Source organism: Ornithorhynchus anatinus, chromosome 11 (assembly GCF_004115215.2).
Source record: "Ornithorhynchus anatinus isolate Pmale09 chromosome 11, mOrnAna1.pri.v4, whole genome shotgun sequence".
Classification (NCBI taxonomy): domain Eukaryota; kingdom Metazoa; phylum Chordata; class Mammalia; order Monotremata; family Ornithorhynchidae; genus Ornithorhynchus; species Ornithorhynchus anatinus.
The window spans coordinates 45568494-45588720 of NC_041738.1; positions in this window are offsets into that span (position 1 = coordinate 45568494).

Consider the following 20227-nt stretch of genomic DNA (forward strand, 5'->3'; position numbering starts at 1 on the left):
CCTCTCCCGGACCCCTCAGACAAAGATCCAAGGGAATGAATTTTAGACCCTGTTGCCGGTTTTCTGTACTTCCTTTAAAATAAACAAAAAAAAAAAAACCCAAACCACCTTCATGTCTCCAGATTCCAAAATGAACTTAGAAGAGACACATAGACGCAGAAGATAAACAGAGAGAGACCCTTAGGGCAGGATATCAAACCGCCTCATATTCCACCACCTCGATAGACCCTCCTTTACTCTGATCCCTCCTCACAAACACATCCAATTCTGTCATACACCCTCCACCCCCATCCCCAGGGAAAGCACAAACACCGGATAGGACCAATGTGAATTGGAAGCCCGGATGCGTCAGTGCATTTGCCATGTATTAAAACTGTTTACTTTTTCAGTAGTCTTAGAAGAAAAATGTGAGAAAAATATTTTAGGAACATGGTGGCCCAGCGAGGTTTGGATGCCAGGGAAAGCAGAAACAATGGACTAGGAGGGGCATAGGGCGGAAGGATAAGGTTGGGCACCGCATGCCACAGGAAGACTCAACATCAACGTTACTGCCGATTTGCCTTCCCTCCCCACTCAGAACACACTGCAGCAGGGACCCAAATGCTATTTTTTCCCATCCGCACATGGCATTTCAGTTCAGCTGCTTGTACGTTCTTCTTGGCCCACTGAGTTCATGGGTGGGCCAATTCCTTCTCCAGTTTACATTCTAATTCACCCCAAAAGCAAGTTTAGAGGGTGGGATAGGCTAGATGGAGTCATTTACGTGCATTGTTGGTAAAAATCTTTTCTTGGGCACCATCAATCATTCTCTAGCTCAAATATTGCTCTTCACTAAGAGGAAGTCATTTGTCTCCTATATATATAGATAAATATATTCATGTATATCCTAACTCCGTCATCCACTAAGCTGTCATGGAAATAGGTCTCTTGAGCTATCTCAGAAAATGTTTCATTTGGGGAGGCATTAAACTTCTTAAACACTAGTAAGAGGTAGGTGACTCCTTCTCTAGAAGTCAGGATAAATTACACTTGCAATAGAATCTATCTTCTACTCAATTTTCGGGTTTCTCACGAGGATGAACCAAGGTAACTGGACAGGTCAAAAATTTATTCTGTATTTTCCCTTCATTCCAATTATTTCATTCTAAGGTATACTTGACATCAATTGACTCATTTGCATCTGAGTTGCGCTGGGCATTTTGCAAAGTTTTAATACATAAGTGCCTGGCTTCTAGGAGCTTACTTTCGTCAATTCCCAAGGCTGTTCAATTCAAAGCCAGGGGTTTTATTTTTAAGAGGTCATCTACACCTGCTGCTTTTCTACCCCTAAACCCATCTAGGATGACAAGGCTTTGTCAAAACAGAACATTTAGTTTATACAAGAGCCTTCAACAAATCTTTACGGGTGGGCCAGCTGAAAGAAAACCATTGGAAAATTAGAAGTTGGGCCTGGTTGCCTAATTGAATCTTGTAAAATCTTTAGTTTATGGTACAGAGCTGAAAGTTCATATAAATAGGCATTTATGAACTTTCTGACCTCTCCCATTTTAGTCAGCTGTGAACATTCAGAACCTCTGCATGGGCAAAGGATGTGCAATTGCAAAAGCAGAAAATACACTTAAAACTTTGATCCTGTCGCTCCCACCCTCGCTCCTCTCCCCAGATGCAAATCCCTGCAAATAGCTTGTATTTGTCAAATTTTCAAAATAAAATCAGTTCTAATTTGATTTGTTCTGAGAAGCTGTAATCACCAGGTACAGTTGTAGGCTCTCATGGATAAGAGGAAAAGAAACCAAGGGCTAAAGTTTGATGACTTTCCACCATCTCTGCAGGATGTAGTAATCGTCATCATATTTATTATGGTACTAAGCCCAGGGAGAGAGTAAACAGGTGGGAATTAGGCATGGTCCTTCTCCCTTAGAGGACTCACAATGTGCTTGGTCCTAGCTCTGCTCCGGTCCTTCCTTTCCTGGATTTCCCATGGCTAATTTTAGATGTTACAGATGGCAGAGGTAAGACAAGCTGGACAGTCTAGTTTTCAGCAGCTCTGCCTCCATCCAGTATGGTTGGAGCATCCAGTAGCTTCCTGTCCCATATTCTTATGTTAAATTCCCAGTTCCCCCTCCCCCTTAACTTGCTGCCAAGTTCTGAGGCTTCGAAGTGGTGCCTGTCAATGGAGGCACCTGGGAAAGAAACACAACAGCTCTGGAGCAAGTAGCGGGGAGGAGATCAGTGTTGACCCTAGAGAAACATTCTGGATTCAGGTGGCTTCAGACCGAAATTGCAAAATAGGGCATAGAACATGATTACATTACCCTGCATACCAGGTGTAACGAATGTGACATCACATGCATCTTGGAGTCTGGTATTTTTCAACGCCACCACGGGTCACTCTAGAGACACAGTGCTGTTGAATCTCATCCATAGTCCCTGGGGCCAATCAATGCTGGTAGCTAGGGAAAAGAAAAAAGAAACCATTTTTTTAAAAATGGCATTTATGAAGTGTGTATTATCTCCCAGACACTGGGGTAGATACAAGCCAATCATTTTTGTCACAGTCCTTGTCCCACATGGGACTCACATCTCAATCTCAATTTTAAAGATGAGGTAACTGAGGCACAGAGAAGTTAAGTAACTTGCCCGTCTCATTATCATTATCAGTGGTATTTATTGAGCCTCTACTATGTGTAGAGCACTGTACTAAAAACTTAGGAGAGTACAGTAGGAAAGTAAATACAGCAGAGTTGGGAGACATGTTCTCTGCCCACAGTGAGCTTACAGTCTAGAGGACATTACTAAGTGCTGGGGAAGTATAAAACAAAAAAGTGACACATTCCCTGCCCACAAGGAGCTCACACTCTGTTGTAGGAGACAAACATAAAAATAATTACAGAGCATTCAAAATGAATAATTGAATTTCAATTGAATAAAATGGATATAAGTTCTGAGGATGGTTGTTAAGTATTTAGCTAATGACTTAGGATCTGGGGTTTTAATTGTGGAAGTTATGTTGGAGGAAGTGAGTTTTCAGAAGGGCTTTGACTACAGGGAGGGCTGTGGTCTGTTAGTTTTGGGTAGGGAGAGAATTCCAAGCTGGGAGAACAACATGAATGAAGGGACAAAGTCAGGATAGTCAAGTGCAAGGAGATGTTAGGAGACTAGATTGGGAGGAATGGAGAGAGCAGGTTGGGGACTAGTTGGTGAAGGGGGTAAATATAAAGAATGGTCAAATTTTGAAAGGAATCTTCAAAAAAGGGAGTTGGTGAACCTTGAAGCCAAGTGTGATAAATCAATTGCTGGTATTATTTGAGTGCTTACTTTTTTTACAGCACTTATTAAGCACTATGTATCTGCTAAATGCTGGGATAAGATACAAGATAATCAGGTTGGAAACAGTCCCTGTTCAACATGAAGCTCACAGTCTAAATCAGAGGGAGAAGGATTTAATCCCCATTTTATAAAATGAGATAACAGAAGGCACATAGGTCAAGTGACTTGTCCAAGGTCTCACAGCAGAGAAGTGGCAGAGCCAGAATTAGAACCCAGGTCCTCTGACTTCCAGGCCTGTGCTCTTTCCACAAGGCCATGTCGCTTCCCATGTTCTTGGGACAGTGTGCAGAGCACTATACTAAGTGCTTGAAAGATTACCACACAAAAAGAGTTGGTAGACTTGATCCCTGCCCACAAAGAGCTTAAGGTCTAGAGGGGGAGACACACAATGAAATAAATTACAAATAAGGGAAACTGCAGAGTGGAAGAATATGTATATAAGTGTTGTGGGAATAAGTGTGAGGTGAATACCAAATGTTTAGAGGTTTATTTCCATGTGTATGGGTGATGCAGAGGGGAGGGTTAGTAGGAGAAAATAGGGCTTAGTCAGGGAAGATTTCTTGGAGGAGATATGACTTCAGGAGGGCTTTGTGGGTGGGGAGAGTGCTGGATTGTCAGATGTGAGGAGGGTAGGAGTTCCGGGCCAAAAGGACGATATGGGCAAGGGGGTCAGTGACGAGATAGATGAGTTTGAGGTACAGTGAGTAGGTGGGCATTAGAGAAGCAAAGTGTGAGGGCAGGGTTGCAGTCAGTATTCTGAGAAGTAAGATAGGATGGGGAGAGTTGATTGAAAGACTGAAGTGATTAGTTGTTTTTTTCCTTGATGTGGAGGGTCACGGGAAGTCAGTGGACACTTGAGGAGTGAAGAGATATGTCACGAGTGATGCTTCAGGAAGATAATCCGTGCAACAGCTGAGATCTTTAAAATGGCATGGGAGGAGGAAAATGCACTATGACTTGACAAGGAGAATAATGGTATCTAAAGGGCACCCACCAGGGAAAACAATGAAGGGAATGTGGTTGCAGGAGGAAAAGTGATGGGTTGGCCTCCTTGGAGCGATTGGGAGCAGACTCCCATAACTCATCCACGGACTTTCAAGGAAGACATCTGAAAGGCAAAGAGATTCTTTTTTGGCAGGGCTAGGGAGTTCCAAGGAATGTGGCATCTTGAAGGTAGGAGGCTGTAATGGATGCAGTTTTAAACACCACTCATTTTTTTTAAAGGCTAGAGGGATTAAGATACTAGAGGGTGAAGGAGGGTGGGGAGAACTTCCATTTTAACAGAACAGCTGCAGTTGCTGCTGCTTTGCAGACTACAGTGAGAACTACTTCAGAGCCCTTCGACTGTATTATCTACCACCTCTTTTGTAATCTCCCAAGCGCTTAGTACATTGCTCTGCACACAGTAAGCGCTCAGTAAATTCCACTGATTGATTGAAGGTGGGAGAGAAGGAAGGTTCAATTTTCTTACAGTGGAATTACCAAGACAGCAGAACCGTCTTCTCGGAATTAGAATCTGGAATTTCTGAGAGTAGGTGTCCCAGAGCAAAGGCAGACCCGGAAACTAGGGGAAATCCCACAAAGATTCTTCGGCTGGTGAAATGCAAAGGGCTGGGCTGGATGACTCCTTAGGCTCTTCTTGGCCCCCACAAACTGAAATTCCACCCACACTTAAGAGAAATATGTAGGTCTGGAAGCAGGCTGTCCTGGCAATTGTTTTCCTGTAGATTCATCTGTTCAAAAAACCAGCTTACCACATTCCTACAGACAGGAGGCTGCCTGTCTGTAGCTGAGACAGCATTTATACTATGGGCCTCTTCCTTTAAGAATGTGTGATATAGAGCTACAGGTACCCATCTCATAGTCTTAAAAGACCAGAGTCAGGAGAGGACAGAAGCTAAAGGAATTAGGGCAGAGCACATCAAAGAAGACTTGAGAAGGCAACAGCAGAGAGAGTGATGGGGCACTAGTTAGGCCAGCCTCTCCTTACTTGAGGGTGCTAATCAGTTCAAACGCCATAAGCTTCCTCTAGACTGTAAACTCATTGTAGGCAGGGAATGGGTGTGCCAACTCTAGTGTATTGTATTTTCCCAAGCGCTTAATAGAGTGCTCTGCCCATAGGAAGTACTCAGTAAATGCTATTGATGTTGATGATGTTGCAAGAGTAAATCTGGAACACCCACCAACCCTATGCCGGCCCTTGACGAAAATCTGCCCAAGCCTGCGACGCCATGATCTAGATGGCCCCAATTCTCTGACGTTGAGAAATCAATCGTATTTATTGAGTGCTTACTTGTGTTCAGAGCACTGTACTAAGAGCTTGGGAAAATACAATATAACAGAATTGGTAGACACATTCCCTATCCACAAGAAGCTCATGTCTAGAGAGGGAGACAGACATTAATATAAATAAATAAAAACACAAAGTCTAAACTGACACAATCCACCACCAGGGTTTGCGCTAACAGAAGCCTGGCAATTCTGCCCTCCGTCCTGACTCACCCTCATTGGAAAGAATTGATCGCCTCTCATGGGTTGGCCTAAGTCACACATATGGAGAGTTCAGAGTGATCACTGAAACTCCCCCATCCCTGAGACTGGTACAGTTCCCTGCAGAATCAGACCAGAGGGCAGGCAATGCCCCAGCTATTTGGGGCAAGTGTCCAGGCAAAGTTTTGCCAGGAACAGCAAGCTGTTCCCACAGCTGGATCTCTTCTATTCCTGCCCCAGTCCCAGCCAGAGATACAGTTGGAGTTGGGCTGCACCACTGACCAGCTGTGCAGCTTTGGCAGTGGTTTCATCCTAGCCAAGCCGTCCGCCTTTTCACACACACACACACACACACCATCCTTTGATCATCTAATGAAAGAAAGAAAAACAGCATCCAAAAAAAAAATTGAGGATAAAAAGATCTGTAACATCTGTTAACCAAAAGAGGAAAAAAAATGAAAGACACAGTTAAGATACCGGGGGTATTTACCCAGAGATTATCGCTGAACCAATCTGGATCACCCTGCTACAGGCAAAAGATGACTTGAGGTCTGTGTGGGTGTCCAAATACCAAGCACAAGCAGCTTCTTTCATTCGATCAGGTTCCCCGGGCTTCAGCTCCCCGCTCAGACACCTGTGTTCTGTTACACGACACGTCATTATATTTGTGCAACTTATGGCGTCCATCACCAGCCCAAGGCAATCGCTGCCCAGCTGTGATAAATGAGCCACAGGCTCAGTTCTTTCTATACACTCAACTCCTTCCCTTGGTGGTCTAGGGGCTTACCTAATGTACTTACCTCCTTGGCTTTTTCCTTCCAATATGCCTTATGCACACCACTTGACCCGTGAGGTTAAAAACTCCTTGTTGCACCGTGCTGCATTCTATAGGAAATCTGGGATGTCAGAAGAAGGAGCTTAACCCTTTCTCTCCCTTTTGTTTCCCCCTTTTGATTTCACAGGTGTGAGTGGATTTCTGCAGGGGCCCCAAGATCAAGAGTTCAGAATGTCCAGAGAGCTCTCGGAATGCTTCTCAGCTGACTGCTCTGACTCATTTAGTACTTAATCATTTAGCCACCAATCTCCTGTGATATGCTCCTAGCCTCGTTCACTGAAACGGGCTTTCCATCTAATATCCCCAGAAAACCCACATAGGAGACAGCTTTTCACAGGAAACTGGCTTCTTGAGAAGCAGTGTGGCCTAGGAGAGAAAGCGTAAAAGGGAGAGGCGAGGAGACCCAGATTCTAGTCTTGGTTCCTGCCTGTTGGGTGACCTAGGGCAAGCCACTTTACTTTTCTGTGCCTCAGTTTATCCAACTATACAATGGGGATTAAAATCTCGGGAAGGCTGGTGACTGCTGGAGTGATCACTGTGGCTGTGGTTGTGCCTTGGACTTTGAGAGATAAGGAGCCTGAAATTCTGCTCCTCTAGGGCAGCAGTGGCCTGGAAGAGAGTCGAGTGTGGAGACTCGAGGTTATGGGGCAGAAGGCGGCAATGGTAAACCACTTTTGAATTTTTACCAAGAAGACTCTATGGATACGTTACCAGAATGATTGCAGTAGGAGAGTGGGGCGTTCTGGGAGAGAAGCGTCCATGGTGTCACTATGGTTCGGAGACAACTCGACAACATGTGACAAGTCACAGCAGCTTGCTGATTTTCACTTTTATTTTATGTATTTGTCCTTGTCTTTAATGTTGTATTAGTTCTTTATTGATTCAATATTCCTTATGAGTCTCTAGTCCCCTCATCCCCTATTTTACATTTCTTGATTGTGAACCCCCCAGGTGACAGGGCCTATGTCTAATTCCCCACTGTGTAGTCTCTCCCCGCACTTAATACAGTGTTCTGCACCCAGCAAGGGCTTAATAAATACTATTATCACTTCTACGGTTCTCTCTCCCCTTTAGACTGTGAGTACTTATTTAGGACAGAGACTGTGCCTGCTCTGATTGTATAATATTACTCGTGAGCTTAGCACAGTTCTTGGAACAAAATACTTAACAAATATCACAATTATCATTAGCATTATCATTGCTAGCTGTAGCAAGTTGTTAGACCTGAAAACACGATGCAAGTAGTTGGACCATTCAGGAATTTATTACAAGTACTCAGTTAACTACTTGGTTTTCCACTGCAGCATTTGCAAGTATATTTGAAAAACCCAATGTTGCCCTGATCACTGAATAGTAATAATAATAATAATGATAATTGTGGTATTTGTTAAGCACTATGTGCAAAACACTGGAGTAGATGCAAGATAATCAGGTCCCACGTGGGGCTCACCATCTAAATCAATCAATCATATTTATTGAGCACTTACTCTGTGCAGAGCACTGTACTAAGTGCTTGGGAGAGTACAATACAATAGAATTAGCAGAGCACATTAAGTACAGATCAAGGAGAAAAGAGATCTGAAAGTCTCATGACAGTTGAATGACAAATACAAGCACAATGTAGGGTTGACAGATGTCTCTCAATTTATATGATTGTCCCTTAATTTACCACTTCAGCCTGTTTTCCAGGGAAGAAATTCCAGGCACAAATTCTTCTCAGAGGAACAAATGGTGGACAAAGTCACGATGTAGCCCAAGGCCAGTTTCAGAAAGATAGGCTGCCCACCCTTCTTAGAGGCCCTCCAGATGAGAGGGACACTTTTGGAAATGTCCCCTTAAAAGAGCTAATCAATGGTATTTATTGAGCACTTACTGTGGGCAGAGCACTATATTATTTATTGCTATATCGTACTCTCCCAAGTGCTTAGTACAGCACTCTCCACACAGTAAGAGCTCAATGAATATGATTGACTGACTACTTAGTGTTTGGGAGAGAACAATCCAGATGACTGAGCCTTTATTTCCTCTCTCCCACTTCCTTCTACAACTCCCTTGCACTTGGATCTTTAACCTTTATTCACCACCTCCCACCAGCCCCACAGAACTTATGTAGATATCTCTAATTTTATTTATATTAATGTTAGTCTTTCCCTCTAGCCTGTAAGCTTGTTGTGGGCAGGGAACGTATCTACCATCTACCAACGTATCTACCAACTCTGGTATATTGTACTCTTCCAAGTGCAAGTACAGTGCCCTTTTATAATAATTACCAATAAATACAATGGATTGATTGATAGACATGATCTCTGCCCTCAAGGAGCATGTTGTCTAGTGGGGGAGATAGACATCAAAGTAAATTACCAATATGGGAAGCAACCTGCTATGAGCAGGGTGAGGTGAGTACCAAAGTGCTTAGTGGCTGGGACTAAGTGCATGAGTGAGGCAGTAGGGAAGAAAAATAGAGTGGGGGAAAAAGAGCTTAGTCAGGAAAGGCTTCCTGGAGGAGATCTGATTTTAGTAGGACTTTGAAGATGGAGAGAGGGCTGGTCTTTGAGAAATATAGTGGGATTTCCTCACTGGAAGGAAAGCAAGATAAAGGAGTCAATGTCAGGTGAGATGAGAGTGAGGTACTGTGAGTAGGTTGGTATTAGAGGAGTGGAGTGTGGTGTTGACAATTCACAGCATTCCTAACTTCAGGGTTTCTAACGAGGTCTGCAAGGATTTCTCTGTGGCTATCCCTTATAAGCTCTTAGTACAGTGCTCAGTGCTTCAAACAGGGCTTGGCATATGGTAAATGTTTAACAAGTACCATCATTATTATAAGCTCATTGCAGGCAGAAAACCTTTCTACCAACTCTGTATGTCTACTAACTCTATCATACTCTACCAAGCACTTGGAACAGTGCTCTGCACATAGTAAGTGGTCAAATAAATACCATTGATTGATTAATGTATGGAGCGCGCACTCTGTGCACAGCACTGTACCAAGCACTTGGAAGAATACAGTAGACTTAGTATACATGATCCCTGTCCTCAAAGACTTTACAGTCCAACAAGAATGCAGAGTAGCTGCTATGACTGTTGTTATGGACATTGCAGGCCAAAGCTGCCATATGTCTGCTGTGACCTTGGGCAAGTCACTTCACTTCTCTGTGCCTCTGTTACCTCATATGTAAAATGGGGATTGTGAGCCCCAAGTGGGGTCGGGAGTGATTTCATTATATCCACCCCAGCCCTCAGTACAGTGGCTGGAACATAGTAAGCCTTAACAAATACCACAATTATTAAAAGGTGAAGGCAGATCTGAGGCTGCCATGGTCATGACAGTGAAAGAAGGTGATCCGTTCTATATAGACAACACTGGTCCTCCTGTCTGTCGCCCTGCCTTTCCAGTAGTCTGGCCCCTTTTCTGTGCCCCTGCCTTTCATCCTTGAGCTAGGATTTGCACCCTTATTCACCCCTCCCTCCGCCCCATTATTTTAATAATGCTTGTCTCTCCCTTAACACTGTAAGGTCATTGTAAGCAGGGAATGTGACTACCAATTGTGTTATATTGTACTCTCCTAGCCACTCAGTACAGTGCTCTGCACACAGTAAGTGCTCAATAAATACCATTGATTGATTGACTGACCCAGACCAGGGGCTCCCCATAATTCATGTTCATTTTTAAAACATCTCTCTGGCCTGGGTTTGGTGAAGAATCTACCAACCACCCTTGTTGGTCCTGCTCCTTAATCTTAACTGTTATTACTTAATTGTGTAATTGTTCAGCAATACTAGCTCCAGCTGCAAGTTAAGCTCACTCTTAAATTCATGCTAAAGCAGTGACTATCTCAGCAGGTGCAAAGTGGCAAGGAAGAACATAGTGGAGATGCTAAATTCATAAAAAAAAGTCTGACCATTAGAGCAGCATGACCTATAATAATAATAACATTAATGGTATTTGTTAAGCACTTACTATGTGCCAAGTACTGTTCTAAGCACTGAGGGTGATACAAGGTAATCAGGTTGTCCCACGTGGAGCTCACAGTCTTAATCCCCATTTTACAGGTGAGGCAACTGAGGCACAGAGAGGTTAAGTGACTTGTCTTAAGTCACACAGCAAATGGCAGAGTTGTGATTAGAATCCAGGACCTATAAGAAGCAGGGTGGCCTATTCATTCATTCAATAGTATTTATTGAGCATTTACTATGGGCAGAGCGCTTGGAATATCTGTTGCTGATTTGTACATTCCAAGCGCTTAGTACAATGCTCTGCACATAGTAAGCGCTCAATAAATACTATTAAATGAATATACAATTCGGGATCAGATAGAGACAATCCCTGCCCAGTGATGGGCTCACAGTCTAAATGGGGGAGACAGAGAGCAAAGCAAAAAGGCCTACTGGAAAGGCCACTGCTCTGGGCATCAGGAGGCCTAAATTCTAATCCACGTTCCACTCTTGCCGGCTGTATGGATTTGGGCCAGTCACTTAAATTCTCTGTGCCTCAGTTTCCTCCTCTGTAAACTGGGAATGAATGCCTGTTCTCTCCCCCCTTGGACTATGAGCCCCATGTGTATTTTATCATATCTGTGTCTATTGTATTATATATAGTACCTACCCCAATACTTAGAACAGTGATTGGCATATAGTTAGAGCTTAAAATATACCACAGTTATTATTAATACTAGTGATTGGCAAATAGAACTTAACACACCTCACTTATCACTATCAATACTAACTGCATGCCCAGCTCAGCAGAGCACCAGAAGATGGGCTGGGTTAGGAAGTGTAAAAAGATGCCTCCATACAGAAAGATGTTCCTCTCCTGCTATTGATTTCAGCTCCCACATTGTTGATTGTAAAATGACTTACAGTTGCTTCTATCAGGGACCACTTTCCTAATTATGGCCCTGCCACAGTCAATTATTCACAACAGGAAACAGCAGTGGGCAAGGAACTGAAATACAGAGTAATTTGGGTTTCCACGTGTTCAGTGAGCAGATCAGGGTAGGGCTTCATTCGTGGGTGTACACAGGAAGGCAGAGGTTGGGGGAGATCATGGAGGTGTCCTTTTTCTCTTCTTGCTGTTTGTCATCGTGCTTACCTTTTCTGCCGTGGCTGCTTCTGTGTTGGGATGGTAGCTGTGACTAAGGTAAGGACAATCTTGGGGTGAAGGGGATGCCAACAGTGGGGTCCTCAGAGTCACTTGATTCTGCTTCTTATTTTATAAGTGTAACTCATAAAATACTGTGTTTCTTAAAGTTATTGAGGGAGGGCAGGAGAGATGATCATATTGAGAGAAGCAGTGTGGCTTAGTAGAAAGAGCCTGGGCTTGGGAGTCAGAGGTCAGGGGTTCCAATCCTGGCTCTGCTATTTCAGTTGTGTGACCTTGGGCAATTCACTTAACAGCTCTGTGCCTCAGTTACCTCATCTGTAAAATGGGGATGAAGACTATGAGACAAACTGATTACCTTGTCTCTACCCCAGCGCTTAGAACAGTGCTTGGCACATGGTAAGTGCTTAAATACCAACATTAGTATTATTGTTAAATGGAGTAATGGCTGCTTTTAGAAAACATAAATTGCTTAGCTACAGTGTTGTCAGAATATGAAAGTATAATCAATCAGTGATATTGAACACTTATGCGCAGAGCACTGTATGGAGCAGTTTAAGGGTATGACACAGCAGAATTAGCAGACATGTGCCCATCCCTTAATGGTCTTACAGTCCAGAGGATGAGTTTATAAAAATACTAAACCTTGCTTAAAGGGTGTTGCTCCCAAAGGATCCTGATTCACCTTTCTGTCTCCTCTCTTCCTCAACTTACTGGCACAGTGTTGCAATCTTGTTCTTGATGTACCAAGATGAGCAGGATAAAATGGCTACAGAGGGCTTCTTGATGGACTTACTTAATGATATGGGGCCCTGGACTGCTAGTCCAGTTAGCTTAATAGTGAATTCAGTCTTACTCTTGAGGGAAATGATTAATTGGGTCTGATTTGGTTGGTGTGTTTAGAAAAAGGGTAAAGATAGACAACAATAGAGACAGTCCTCTGCCCAGAATAAGTACTCAGTACATAGTATTGATTTAATGGGCTGACAATAATAGGAAACAATATTTCTACACTCTGGTTATTACCAACTGTGCCTCTAAGTCTTCCTCCTGCCTCCTCAATTTGTGAATAACACTAAGGGTAGGAACCTGATTTTAACATCTACTGTAGGCTCGGCACTGCAACTCAACAAGTACTACTGATGTTGAAGAAAAAGACAAGCAAAGACAGAAATGGAGATAAATGGTGGTATGTGAACACAAAAGCTAGAGGGCAGTATTAATATCTAATTTTTTCAAGGTATCCCCCAAATGCCCAATTGAATGTTCTGCCTCCTGAGAACATTCAATATGTTTATGGTACCCTTTGCCAAACTAACTAAAAGCACAGTAAAGAGATTCTCTGTTTGCCATATCTAACCCAACATCCCCAAAAAACAACATACTTCTTCCACTGCTCTCTGAAGGATTGCTGCCTTCTGTTATGACTGGGTTAGTGTAAGCAGCATGGCCTAGAGCCGAGAGCACAGGCTTGGGAGTCAGAAGACATGGGTTCTAATCCCTGCTCTGCCACTTGTCAGCTGAGTGACTCTGGGGAAGTCACTTCATTTATCTGTGCCTCAGTTACCTCATCTGTAAAATAGGGATTAAGACTGTGAGCCTCACGTGGGACAACCTGATCACCTTGTATCACCCCAGCACTTAGAACAGTGCTTTGCACATAGTAAGTGCTTAACCATCATTATTATTTTTATTATTATTAACTTATCTGTGTCTTTTACCTTTTCTGTAAAATGGGAATTGAGACTGAGCCCCATGTGGAACAGGGACTGTGTCCAACCTGCTTATGTTGTATCTACCCCAGTGTTTAGAACAGTGCTTGGTGTATAGAAAGTGCTTAACACCATTATCCTCTAGACTTTAAGCTAGTTATGGGCGGGGAATGTGTTTCTTTATCGTATTGTACTCTCCCAAGGGCTTAGTACAGTTCTTTGCATACAGTAAGTGCTCAATAAATATGAATGAATGAATTTTCTGAGTGATATAAGGTGTCCAATTCTGCATTAGTTCAATTTCTCAAATAAGTATTAATAATGGCAAATAATCAGCTTCATTTCTGGGGTAGGGGAGGCCTGGCCTGAAAGAATTTCACAGAGTTCTCAGGCAAAAGCAGAGACTATTTGCATGGTATTATCTCTTCAGAAATAAGTAGGCCAGGACAACCTGCCCATACAGCAAGTTACTAATGAATGACTTTTCAACCACTAATGATGTTTATGGTGACAGGAAGATATTCTGAAAAGGTCTTCATGATGTTACCACTAACTATGGGGTGGGTTTTAACATGCATAAACAGTGGTGGCTTTTAAACCTCCCTGTAATGATAAAAGCAATTTAATTTTTTTTAACTGTGGTTTTAATGAAGGAATTAAGCAAGGATGACACAGCATCTGTTTAGAAAAGACATATCCTTATCTGTTAAAGCAAAGTATTCCCAAACCATCATAGAAGTGGTTGAATGTGTTCCTTCCAACTTTAGATCCCAGGCCTATGAGGCTCAAGCAAATTATAGTGTGCAAAGCAATAAAAGCACAGGCTTGCTGGAATAATTCTCCTGGACCAAAAAGGTCCTACCATTTACCCCAACCCAAAAAGGTTTGTGCCATCTAGCTTGGAGACCTTCAATCTTTTCCTATGAATGTACTCTTGACTCCTTTCTTCTAATATCCTCTCCTCACCAGAAGATCTACAAACTCTGGAGGGGGAGGCTGATTGGAAAGCCATACAGTGCCATTGTCCTGTAGCAAATCTCACACAGTACCTACTGTGTCATCTTTCCACTTGAATCCTTACATCCTAAGAATTTAAATACTCACTCCACACACTCTTCCCACATTACTTATATTCTACAGCCTGATGTTTATTTAATGTTTTCTTCCCCATTAGATTGTAAGCCCCTTGAGGACAGGAGTCATATCTATCAACTCCATTGTACTCTCCCACATTTTAGTACAGTGCTCTCCACAGAGTAAAGTGGTCAATATATATTGTTGATTTGTTAGGCTGCTTGTGGGCAGGGCACCTATCAACTCTTTTTTATATTGAATTCTCCCAAACTCTAAGTATGGTGCTCTGTAATAACGATAATAATAATAATAATAATGGTATTTAAGTGCTTACTATTTGTCAGGCACTATACTAAGTACTGTACACAGTAAGCATTCAATAAATATGATTGATTAGCTGACAGTAATGGACTAGTGCGCAAAGCATAGCCCTTGCAGTGGGGCTCTTTGTCAGGGTACCAAATGATACACAGAAAACATTTCTTCTCTAGTCTCAGGCCCTCACTCAACAACCAGAACAAAACAGGATCATGGACTGAGCAGCTTTTATCATTCATTTAATTACCTTATATAACCTTTTCCAGTGAAGAGAACCTGAAGAGAATGAGGATTTACCCAAACACAATAATCAAAATGGGGCATCATAACTGCAGTAGAAAGAACAAATGTGAAAACAAAGAATGGGAGAAAAGGGAAAAAATAAATGCAATTGGATCATCTAAATATGAGTTGAATTAATAACTAGTGTGTCCTGGAATTATTACCAAGGAACATCTCATGTTTGCTGTAAGACATGTGTGGCTTAGTGGAAAGAGCACGGGCTTGGGAGTCAGAGGTCATGGGTTCTAATCCCGGCTCTGCCACTTGTCAGTCAGAGGTCATGGGTTCGAACCCCAGCTCTGCCACTTGCCAGCTGTGTGACTTTGGGCAAGTCACTTAACTTCTCGGTGCCTCAGTTCCCTCATCTGTAAAATGGGGATGAAGACTGTGAGCCCCACGTGGGACAACCTGATTCCCCTGTGTCTACCCCAGCGCTTAGAACAGTGCTCGGCACATAGTAAGCGCTTAACAAATACCAACATTGTCAGCTGTGTAACTGTGGGCAAGTCACTTCACTTCTCTGTGCCTCAGTTACCTCATCTGTAAAATGAGGATTAAGACTGTGAGCCTCACGTGGGACAACCTGATTACCCTGTAAATCTAAACCCAATGCTTAGAACAGTGCTCTGCACATAGTAAGCGCTTAACAAATACCAACATTATTATTATTAGAGGAAAGATGTTGCTTAGATTTTCTTGGTGGGGAGGGGGTGTCCTACCACTGGGTGTGGCATTCTCTGTTAAGTGAAAACTGCTTTTTCCAACTCTGCTCCTGAGGAATCAGATCTAGTATTGGTCTAAAGGATGGAAAAAGTGGAAAGTAAGCCCTACCTTCTCCATCCTGGTGGCTTACCATCCCACTCTTCTTAAATCCAAGGAATATGGGTGCCTAGCTGAAATGCTTTCGGAAGGAGAGTATGGGCCACTCGCTACGACCTAAGCATAAAGTAGCATTATTGCTTGCAGGGCATTGGATCCCTCCCAACTCACTACTGCCCAAGATCTCTCTGGCCAAGCTGCCAGAATCAGCTTGCAGCTCTAAGTGCTATTATTTTGTTTGTTCATTCAATTGTATTTATTGAGCACTTACTGTGTGCTGAGGACTGTACTAAGTGCTTGGTTCACATGCCTTGCTGAAATTCTCTTCTTAAAATCAAGTAATTATTGGATGAAACTAACAAGTCTCCTCTTGGATGTTTTGTATGAGTGTGTGTCTTGTTTCAGTTAAGAACATTTCAGGGGTCCTGGGGATCTACCATGTTTTCCATGTACCTGACCCTTAGTCCTTCACCACTAAAGTTGGTAAAATATTTCTCAAGAAAAGATTTACTTGGAGGAAATAATATTCTATGGGAAAAAGAGAGATTGCTTGTTTCATTTTGGCAAATCACCCACTGATAACTCGTTTAAGGCAAAGAGAAATCATGTCTCACAATGACTGCAGTGACCTAATACTCTTTCAAGATTAATGCTAAATTGGTTAAATAGAAAACACTCAGACAGCATCAAACCTGTACTACCCAGTTTTCATTGGCAGTCACTAACTCTGGAAGAAAGATTTAAGAGATGACCCTTCTGGCATAGCAAATGAGGTACTATTGGCTTCATTTCCCCAAGATAGCTCAGAGTTTTTCTGAATCCAATAGCTCGAGTTTTCATGTCACTTCTCATCAATCCCATATTCAGCAAACTGACTCTCATTAACTTGGCCTGGTGAGAGGCAAAAGGAAATGATTTTCCTTGTTGTTCAAGGCCAGAGAGCCTCCTGTACTCAGTCAAAGAGTTTTCATGGACTAAAGGTATTGTAAATTGGTTCTGAGGATGGGTTTGCAAGAACACCACAAAGGGGCACTTGTGATAGTTAAGGTAGTAAGCCATTATATTAAAAACAAATCGTGGTAATTCAACTTTCTTTCACATGCTGCTTCCCTCCCCTCCCCCCGATCCAAAAAAACCCCCGTTTAACCAGGTTCCGGGGTTTTATCTGGAAATCCACAACTTGTCTAGTTCGAGATCTTTACCAAATTGCACAACTGAAGCAGGGTTGGGTGTCACTGTTCGGTCCATTGCTGGTAACTCTTCTCTGTGAGCGCCCTCAGAACTTCCATGATCCGCTAATGAGGCAGATGGGAAATGACTGTTCCCTGCCTCTGTATGGAGAGGAGAAGTAAGGGTGGAGCGGCCAAACTATGTGCATCAGGAAGAGAATGGGTTTATGTGGCTTGCAATGCCAGAAGATGAAAGTGAAACATCTGTCTGGGCTAAAGTCAGACGCAGATGTTTCTGACCGTTTCTAGTCCTGTTACCTATTACATGACATGAACTCTGAAATGACCAAGTCCAGCCCTGGAAGCCAAATATAGATGATTCTTTTGCTCTGAGTCAGTCGTATGAAACCAAAAGCTAATTGAAAGCGCCTTTACTCTTGGACAGCCATTGTTTCCCAACTTCACATTGCATGAGGGGGATATGAAGAGGGATGGTATATAGGGAAACAGAAAAATTACCCTCATCCCAAGGAGACAATTTCAGCTTCTTGTTGACTGTCACATATTTGACCAGATGTCCAACTGAAGGATCAGGAAATAATTTTTCCTCCATTGCTTTGCTCCCCCATCACGTCTTGTCCTACTTTCCTTCCCACAGCATAAATGTCTTTTGCTCCTCCTTTCTGAATACTGTTAGAGCTCATTTGTCATGTTTGGCTATGGTCTCACATGATCAAATTCCTGTCACTGATGAAGGCCCTGGAGCATTGAAAAACTGTCTTCCTTTCCCTCTTTCTTCAGGGATCCTATCCCACATACCCAAATATTCCAGAGTCATTTTCTGGTCCTAGAAAAATAATTGTTTTCCCTTAGAACTAGAACAAGATGACTACTTCCTCATCAAGCATATCTTTCTCCCTCACCATGTACACTGTATTAGCTAGTTCACATCAGTTAATCACATTTATTGAGCAATGACATATTCTAAGATTGTTTGGTGACTAAGGAAGTATATGTACAGAGGGGTCAGGTTTTCACCAAGTGAAACTTTGAAACTTCTGAAACTTTGTCATCCTATAAACCTTCCTTCTTCTCTCACCTTTTCATGACCCCCGGCCTCCCATCACCAGTCTGCTCCCCATTCCCCCAAAAGTTTTGAGATATCCATGTTGTTGAAAAGAAGAAAAAGGTAGAAACATTTCTTTATCACTTCAGAAATGATCAGGTTCTCACTTGAGCTATTATCTCTCTATATCAGATTGGGTCTGTTAGAAGAGAGAAAAGACCTTACAGAGATTGGGAGAACAAACTGCTAATAGGGACCAAGTGATAACGGGACCTGGTGGAACCAAAATAAGAGGGAAAGGTGGAACTGATAGTCCTGACAAATTTGCCTGGAGAAGGTCACATCAAACCATTTTAAGACCTGCAGCACAGTGGTCTGTGACCCTCTTTAAACTCCCCTTGTTTTTTGGCTTTTTATGCCATTAAGCGCTTACTAGGTGCCAGGCATTCTACAAAGCAGTGGGGTAGATAGAGGCTAATTAGGTTGGACACAGTCCATTTCCCCCAAGGGGCTCACAGTCTTAATTCCCCTTATTGACACTCCTGAGCATCATGACGTGGTTTAGAGCTTTTCTCTTAAGTATCTGACATAAGCCTGTACTTCACATTGTGGGACTTTGACCAGATGTGCTTCTAGTTCACTCTAAGATACAGTTCACGTCCTCATAGCTAGGCATTCCCACACTTTCTAGTCAGGGTGAAGGTATTTTTGTGGTGGATTTTCCACTGACTGTAAGAGGATGCACAAACCACATCTCAGTAGGTCTGGAGAATTGATTCTTTTGCTAATGATCCCCCACCCCACAACCCCGCAACTTGTTGCTTCATCAAAATGGCCCGGACTGGAAATTCTGAAACGTTATTACATTAATGAGTTCTTTAGAGTTGCCTTACAACCTCAAGTGAGGTTTCCAGTGTCGTACTGAACTATATGATCCACTATGATCCTGAAATGTTTTCTTAGCTGTAGTTTATGTTTAGTCTGAGTTCCACAGAGTTCAGATTTTTTAAAAAATGAGGTTCATAGTTCAGATAACCTGCAAGAGACTCCCTGGAGAATGGCAGAAAAGTGGTCACGTCTCCCCCAGGACAAACCATGAGTGGTGAGGAGGGTTATATTTTTCCACTTGTGTGCAGAAGCATTGGAATAAAGTGGTTTATTAAAGTGCTTGTGGCCCAGAGTTTTCAAAGGACTCTTAGATGATTTGCAAGCTAAAAAGCAGCTTGGTTCACATAGATATCTTCAAGAAGCAGCACGGTGTAGTGAATACAGCACAGGCTTGGGAGTCAGAAGGTCATGAATTCTAATCCTGACTCTGCCACTTGTCTCTGTATGACTTGGGGCAAGTCACCTCACTTCTCTTGGCCTCAGTTACCTTATCTGTAAAATGGGAATTGAGACTGAGCACCTCATGTGGGTTAGGGACTGTGTCCAACCTGATTTGCTTGTATCCACCCCAGTGCTCATCATCATCAGTGCCACCACCCCTATGTTCCCAGTGGAGGAAGGTGTTCCTCCTGGTGGGGAGGGCAGGCTCTTCAGGTCCATGGGGGAGTGGAGAGTGGTCTCTTACTCTCTCATGAATAATAATAGTTATGATTATGATAACTGTGGTACTCGTTAAGCACTTACTATGTGTCAAGCACTATTCTAAATGCTGGGGCAGATTCAAGATAATTAGTTGGACAAAGTATCTGTCACATATGGGGCTCAAAGTTTTAATCCTCATTTTACAGATGAGGATTACAGTACGGTGCTCTGCACATAGTAAGCACTCAAATATGATTGAATGAAGTAACTGAGGCACAGAGAAGTGAACTGACTTCTTCAAGGTCACACAGCAGACTTGTGGCAGAGCTGGGATTAGAGCCCATGTCCTCAGACTCCCAGGCCTGTGCTCTTTCCACTAGGCATCACTGCCTCCTTGAAGGAGCAGGGGCCTAGAATTCAGAGGAACTCTGAATTGCCTCTTATATTCAGTCATATTTATTGAGCACTTACTGTGTGCAGAGCACTGTACTAAACGCTTAGAAA